A 7,018-nucleotide genomic window follows, 5' to 3' on the forward strand; every position below is an offset into this window, starting at 1 on the left:
TTCTTATAAACAGTACATTCTTGTGAAATACTCAAATTACTTATAAACACACAACCTAATATTAAAAGTCCTTGTTTTGTTAGCTTGTTGCGTTCATTCCCATGACATTTACCTATAAGTACCAATACATATGCTATCCCGTCTCTGTGTTTACAGAAATGAGTTTCTTTGAAATAGCTTGCCATGTGAACTTTTCTGTTGTTGAATATCAGAAATGTTTACATGTGAGTGTCTCAGTAAAATAATAGTGTTTAAAAAATATTTGTTTTGTTTATTTATTTGAAAGTTATAGAGAGAATCTTCCATCTATTTATTCAACAACCAAGGCCGGGCTAAGCTGAGGCCAGGAGCTCTATCTGTATCTCTCACTTGGGCGGCAGGAGTCCAAGCATCTAGGCCATCTTCCTCTGCTTTTTTGGTGATTAATGGGAGCTGGATCAGACATGGAACATCTGGAACATGAACCTGTTCCCATGTGGGATGCCAGTATCACAAGTGACAGCTTTACTTGCTATGCCACGATGCCAACACCCCCCAAAAAAACTGACATTTTTAATCAGTCTGTATTGTGAATAAGAACAGTCAACAGCAAAATGCCACGATGAGGGTTTTTCACAGAATTCAGCATTCTGATTGCTGCTACTATGGACAGTTCAGACTGGTACATCCTGTGAGGAATTTAGGCTTGAGTGTTAGAATCATCTATGAATAATGACCTAACTCCATCTGACAAAAGCCTAATCTTTGATATGTCTATGTTTCTCCAAGTGGGTGATGATAATGCAGCAAGGAACACTGATTAAAAGTGAGGTTTTTTTTTTTTTAAATCACTTACTTGAGAGACAGAGCAAGAAGTGAGAGCTGCCATGTACTGGTTAACTTTCCAAGGTCCCACAACAGGGAATTTGGGCCAGGCTGAAGGTGGGAGCGAGGAAATCAGTGGCAGTAACAGGGAGCCAACAATTTGAACCAACACTGTTCTCTCCCAGCACGAGCAGAACTAGACTGTGCTCAGTTTCCTAGCATCCATATCATGCACAATTTAAAAAATCCAGCAAGTTCTCAGTGAGCATGTTTCTAACATCCGAAAAGTGTGCATAATTTAATACAAGGTGTGGTGTTACTCTGCTTCCATTTTAAAAGCTGTTAGCATGTTTTCCTAATTTCTGAGGTGAGAAACTATAGATTCATTTCATTTGGTTAGCGTGGTCCATCCCTAGTATGGGACACTCAATAAATACAGGAAAGAAAATGCTTGTTGAATGGCACAAACAGCAAACTGTGAGTCATGAAACCTGGCTTTCGCTTCTGCCTCTGCCCCAGTAACTTAAATGGGTCCCATACTTTATTCCTCTTTCTGGGACATATTTATGCATTTAGAAATTGAGGGGGTTGGTCACAGATGGTTGAAGGTCCCTTTGTGTCCTGGAGTCAGGTCTAAAATCAAGACTGGAGCTAAAAATGTAAAAGCAATTCAGCAGAGATCAAGTGCAATATCAGCTCAGTAAATTTTTCAGCCCGGTTTACATTAGTAAAAGGGTTAGCTCTATCAAGAAGATTGTGTGATTGGAAAAGTTTGACTCTCAAAGTTGCTTTCCAAATTCTGCAAAGGTGTGGCAAAGAGACAGAGATCGATTTCTGGGAGAACTATCTTTATCCATGAAAGACCTTTAGGGACTTAGTGATTATATACAGAGCAAGGAAGGAAGGAAGGACTTTAAGGCGAAGCGCAAGAACTAACTGCTTCTTGGCTACTGGTAACTATAGTCCTTTGGAAATTTAGGCCAAAGATAAAACTAGAATGGTGCTACTTGGAATTCCTCGGAATTATATGGGACATTAGGACAAAGTCTATTGAGACAACAGAAAGCTAACACCAAATAGATTTCTTTGGATTTCTTGAGTGATACAGATTCATTTAACTAGAGAATAATGAACTTTTTTGAAAAAAAAAATTTATTTGTTTTTATTGCAAAGGCAGATCAGATTTGCAGAGAGAAGGAGAGACAGAGAGAAAGATCTTCTCTCTGGTCGTTCACTTCCCAAATGACCACAATAGACAGAACTGAGCCGATCCAAATCCAGAAGCCAGGAACTTTTTCTGGATCTCCCATGTGGGTAACCTCTACTGCTTTCCCAGCCACAAACAGGGAGCTGGATAAGTGGAGCAGCCAGGACATGAGCCGGTGCGCATATGGGATTTCAGGGCTTTTAAGGTGAGGATTTACCTGTTCATCCTCCATGCTGGGTCCAGAATAGTGAACTGAATTATTCCAGCTTTTGGGGGGCAAGTTTAGGAAATAAGGAGCGAACAGTGTGGTTGAAAAACAGTGTGATCTCTTGGTTTAGCAATGTTTAGAAGCTTGCCTGTACTTTGTGATCATAGGCTCAGTACGTGCATTTTATTTATTTGAAAGGCAGAGTTATACTCCACACAAGGATAGAGACAGATAGGTAGGCAGGTAGATAAATAGATAGTCTTCCCTCTGCTGGTTTATTTCCCAAATGGCCACAACCAAAACCAAAAGCCAGGAATTTTATCTAATTCTCCCACATGGGTGTTAGTGGTCCAAGGACTTACAGTATCTTCAGTTGCTTTCCCAAGAACTTTAGCAAGGAGCTGGATCTGAAGTGAAGTAGCTGAGATTTAAGCCAGCACTACAAGTGGTGGGTTAACCAGTTACTCCACAACACTGGCCACATTCTTGGTTCTTGTTCATCATTCCCTCCACTTAAACAGCCTTTCCCTGTCCTTGTCTAACCATCGATCTCATATGTCAACATTTTAGGGACTTTTCCCCTTCCCGTTTGACTGTATAACTCCCATCAAAATGAGTGGTCTCTCATGTCTGTGTACTTCCACTTGTTTCTCTTTTTAATCTATACCTAAACTGACTTACAGGAGTTTGTGGCTTAGAGTTCGGTATTGCTCAACACAGTGGTATGTTTAGAAATGTAATCATTAAAATAAAAGTAAGTGAAAGCAACCAAAAGTTTCTAGGATGTATTAGACAGAAATGAAGTGCTCTGTGATCACAGGTGGCTAGTGGCTACTCTATTGCATGATGTCGTCGCAGAAAAGCTTCATACAGAATGACTCCATCATCAAACAGCATTATCTTCAAGAGGAAAGAAGGAGAATACACCATCGCATATGCACAAATAGACACATAGTGTTGCATAGAGAATTCAAATGGTGAGGTAACAGAAGAAGGAATCGGTTGATATTTCAAATTTAAGGACCAGAGGGAATATTCAAGAGGTGAGATTTACCTCAGAAGGAAAGGTGAGAATGCAACAATGGTAAGGTGGAGAAATGTGGAGCTGCAAAACTCACTAGAAGAATGGCCCTAGAGTATGTATAAGCTTGAAAGAGAGCCTAAGTGACTGGTTCCGGATGTAGATTGGGACCACATCATTGGAGTTTCTAAAATCTCAATAGGAGTTAAGATTTTGTTATTCTTGCTTCATGTTTGCTTTTCCTGAGAGCAATGGGAGAATTGTCCATGCTGAGATGATGATGTGGTCTGATTACATATTACACATTAGCTCATCCTGCTTCAGATTAGTGGCTTACCTATCTGTGTCTCTGCTGGATTGCACAATCCTAGATTTTTCACATCCTTAGTATATTGAATCATGTCCTGTTTGCCTCTGAATATTATAATAATTTATAGAATTAAGTTAAATTTAAAAATTTGTAACATTGGCCTACTTGGATTTGGCCCAGTGTCTGAGTAATTAGGCATAGTTTAATTCTGTGAGCCATTTCAGCATATCCCATCTGACCTTTGATAGATAATGGGATTGTTAGTGTCCTCTCCAGGCATGTGAAACTACTTTAAAAAGCTTATAGGACATACAATTGAAAGAAACTATGTTTTGGTATTTTTTTGGTAAAATCCATAGATAGTTGTTTTATAAAACGCATTGTACATAAACTCATCAAAGATTTCTTATATTCATGGATATCAAAAAAATTTGCACCAAAATAACCTTTTCATTTAATTCCACTTTCCGTGAATATTTTGGAATGTACTCATATCATTCAGGAAATAAGAGGATGGCAAATATCCAGATGCATGTTTATTCCTTGGTGCAACTAATTTTGCAATTTAGTTGAATTCAAAAGGCAGAAAGATTTGCATTTTTTTTAAAAAGGATTTATATTGGGCAGGTAGATTTACAGAGAGAATGAGATACAGAGAGAAATATCTTCCATCTGCTGGTTTATTCCCCAAGGGGCTACAATAGTCAGAGCTGAGCTGAGCTGAGCTGAAGCCAGAAACCAGGAGCTGCTTCTCCTGGTTCTCCCATGTAGCTCCCAAGGCAAGTGCATGAGCTTGTACCCATATCTGATCCCAGCATGTGCAAGTTGAGGATTTAACCACTGAGCGAGCCATAGTGCCAGGCCAAAATTTGTTATTTTAAAGGAGAAAGGGTTTTTTTTAATGTCATGGCCCCTTCCCTTCATATTATTTAGGAAAATTTCAGCAAATAGGACATAGAATAGCCTATGGGAAGGTTAGTGACAGGAGGGCACCTTGTGTCCAGGAAAGTGGAGTAAGGTCTAAGACAAGGTTCTCCTTCCAACTAAGGCCTGGGTAGGACTGTTAAGTCCCTACATGGGGCTGAGAAGACTGCAAAATTCTAAGGGGATAGAGTGATGAGGACTATGTCTTGCCACCTGATTTTATGTTGTAAAGGCTAAACATCTGGGTTTCCTGTGAACTCCTTAAAGTTTTAATTTTTGACCATTAAATCAGGGATAAATTTCTAGATTCTACTGCTCAAAATACTTCTGTAAGTCACATATGGTCTTTGAGCCACCAGTTTATAACATCTCAGACTTCATAACATGTGTGAAGTTTCGTGGAGTCGGGAGTTGCCTTCTGAAGTCGAGAGTGACTCATGGCCACAGGATGCCGAGGCCATCCTCTTGTTCATTAAATCTGACCAAGAGACAAGAACTGGAACACCATTGCCTTGTTTGAAGCTGCTGAATCTCCAGATTAGGAAAGGAGTTAATAAAGTACTAGGCAGCCTTACTCATGCTTGCATTGATTAATGATTAAAAGCCAATATTCAAAGCTGGAAGCCTGGAAACCAAGTTCAGTTAACCTCCCGAAGCCACAGCTTCACCCTCTCACCTGAAATTATAATGGTCTGGCTAGATAAATCAAATCTGAAGTTTATTTAGCAATTACAAAAGAGAATCTGAACTTGGAAACAGACCTATGAGTTGCCTAACTTGGCTGTTCCACAAGCTTGAATTTGATTACAACTTTTAACTTAATAGGAAGGGTATAGGTATTGACTAAGGTTTAAACAATATAAATTCATGTGTGATTATTAGTCACATTGAAAAATCAAAGGGTATTGGGCCCGGCACGATAGCGTAGTGGTTAAGGTCCTCACTTTGCACGTGCCGGGATCTCATATGAGCGCCGGTTCTAATCCTGACGACCCTGCCTCACTTCCCATCCAGCTCCCTGCTTGTGGCCTGGGAAAGCAGTCAAGGACAGCCCAATGCCTTGGGACCCTGCACCTGCACGGGAGACCTGGAAGAGCTCCTGGTTCCTGGCTTCGGATTGGCTCAGCTCCAGCTGTTCTGGCCACTTGGGGAGTGAACCATCGGACAGAGGATCTTCCTCTCTGTCTCTCCTCTCTGTATATCCGCCTTTCCAATAAAAATGAAGAAAGAAAGAAAATCAAAGGGTATATCACTGGAAATCAAAGAACAACTTGCATTGAATAGGGAGGTGCATTATGTTCCCTTACTCATTTCTTTTTTAAAGAGAAAGATCTTCCATCCATTGGTTCGCTCCACAAGTGTTTGCAACAACTAGAGTTGAGCCGATCCAAAGCCAGGAACCAGGAGCTTCTTCCAGGTCTCCCATGTTGGTGCAGGGTCCCAATGCTTCCACAAGCAGGAAGCCAGATGGGAAGTGGAGCAGCTGAGACACACAGCAGCATTCCATATGGAATCCTGGTGGTTAAAGGGGGAGGATTAGCCAAATGAGCCGTTGTGCCAAAAGTTCATTTTAAATTAGCAATTCTTAAGGTGCAGATTTTCCTTCCTTCCTCCCTCCCTCCCTCCCTCCCTCCCTCTCTCCCTCCCTCCCTTTCTTTTTCTTTTTTAGTATTTATTTATTTTTATTTGAAAGGCAGAATTACAGCCAGAGAAAGTGAGACAGGGAGAGATCTTTCATCTGCTGGCTCACTCCCCCAAGTGGCCCAAACAGGCAGAACTGGCCTGAATCAGAGTCAGGAGCTTCTGGGTCTCCCATATTGGGGTCAGGAACGTAAGAACTTGAGCCAGCCTCCCCTGCTTTCCCAGGTCATAAGCAGCTCCCATTGAGCTAGATGGGAAGTGGAGCAGTCCAGACTTGAACTGGTGACCATATGGGATGCTGAGCCTGATGTGTCACTACATTAGCCCCAGTAGGTCATGGCTGGAGTTAGCTGAAAGGTACTGCTTTCTTTGAACCAGCTGCGGGATGGCTTCACAACACAGGTGTAGTACCCTGGCTGACTTAGGCCTCTGCAGCCACTGTTGCGTTGCTATGTCCACACCCCTCCATGAGCAGGGTTAGTAACAACCTTCACAGTGTTAGTAACAGTCTTCAGAGGTCCTGTAAGGGGCAAATGCATGCAGTGCTTGCATAGAGCTTGCACCACAGTAACTTTTTCGAACCTTTTAGCCAGTATTATTAATGCATATGTATATTCAGCTTCCAAAGTTCTCCCCTAGCCCCTTGGCTCATTACAGTAATTCTTTGAGAGAGACAGAGTAACTGTTTTGTGTGTTTTTGCCCTTTTACAAATGAAATCAGAATTTGGACAGGCTCAATGACTCTCAGGGTTACTTAGCTTTATGAATGGCAGAGCTCCCTTTTGAACCCAAGTCTACACTTGAGCTTCTGGAAGACTTCTCTTGGCATTATTCAGCAGGATGAAATCATAGAATCCCGTAATAAGAATGGGTAGGCACAGTGCTTGACTCATGCTCTTGCCC

Source organism: Ochotona princeps, chromosome 19 (assembly GCF_030435755.1).
Source record: "Ochotona princeps isolate mOchPri1 chromosome 19, mOchPri1.hap1, whole genome shotgun sequence".
Lineage (NCBI taxonomy): Eukaryota > Metazoa > Chordata > Mammalia > Lagomorpha > Ochotonidae > Ochotona > Ochotona princeps.